This window comes from Micromys minutus, assembly GCF_963924665.1.
Source record: "Micromys minutus genome assembly, chromosome: 32".
NCBI lineage: Eukaryota > Metazoa > Chordata > Mammalia > Rodentia > Muridae > Micromys > Micromys minutus.
Window position 1 is genome coordinate 11,767,439 of NC_137967.1, and position 1,480 is coordinate 11,768,918.

Consider the following 1,480-nt stretch of genomic DNA (forward strand, 5'->3'; position numbering starts at 1 on the left):
AAGCCAGTAAGTGACATTCCTCCACGGCCTCTGCATCAGCTCCTGCTTCTTGACCTGCTTGAGTTCCAGTCCTGACTTCCTCTGGTGATGAACAGCAATGTGGAAGTGTAAGCTGAATAAACCCTTTCCTCCCCAGCTTGCTTCTTGGTCATGATATTTTGTGCAGGAATAGAAACCCTGACTAAGACAGGAGGTGATGGGGGATGGTCGGTACTAAGGTACACATATTCACTCTGTAAAACTAAGCGTGTAGACAGTACCACCATTCAAAAGGAAAACAAAGATCTAATCCATTCGTGTCTACACCTCTGGGAAAATGTCTAAATGTACAAAACTTGCTTTTTGGCTTTTGTAGTGTCGCCTCTGGCTAACTGTTCTTGTTAACTGAAGTATGTCAACCTAGAACGGGACTTTTGAGCTCCAGTTCATCCTGAGAAAAACTCAGGTCTACACCGGGATCCCAAACAGCCAGCGTAGTTAGGGCCAGCTAATAAAGACTTTCTGTTGGCTTGAGCCCAAGTCGAAGCAGTCTTCTCTGCTGGATACCCCACACAGTAGCACTGCAGGGGGCTAAAGACGTCAATAATATACTTCATTTCAAAGAGCTAGGGGGAAAAAAGAGTTTGGAAGTTTTCACCTTAAAGGAATAATTAGAATGTTATACCACTTGCCTGTGATAGGAGACGTAAGATGAAAAGTTCAGACTCAAGGGTTGGAGAGGTGGCTCTACATTTGAAAGCCACTGGCTGCTCTTCCAGAGAACCAACGTTTGAATCTCAGCATCTGTATGGTGCTCATAACTGTCCTTAACTCTAGTTTCAACGTCTTCTTCTGGCTTCACAGATACAAGACACACACATAGGGCACACACATTCATACAGGTAATTACAGTAAACACCAAAACAATGTTTGGTGGTGGCATACACCTTGACTCCAGCACTGGGGGTGGGGAGTGGAGAGGCAGGCAGAGCTCTGTGAGGTTGAGGCCAGCCTGGTCTACAGAGTTCCAGGATAGCCAGGGCCACAGAGAAAAACCTTGTCTCCAAAACCAACATGAAACAAAACAAAAAGTTCAAAGTCAGTCATAGCTACATAGAAAGCTCCAGGCTAGCCTGATCTACATAAGACCCTGTGTCAAATCTAAACCAACCAAACAACGAATGATGTTTGAGAAGACAGATGCATCTGTACTGGTTTATAAATGATACAATGTAACAACGGACCGAATTCATGAGCTCATACAGCTTACTAGATGCGCTTTAAATAAACTGATACAATGTAACAACGGATTGAATTCATGAGCTCATACAGCTTACTAGATACGCTTTAAATAAACTGAAGACACAGAAAATATAATGTACCCATGTATAATTACAGCATGGAGGTTGGGCTGGAGCTGGAAAGAGGGCTCAGAAGTTAAGAGTGCTTGTTGCTCTTCCAGAGGGCACACATTTGGTGTCTCACAAACACAAAGGCATAC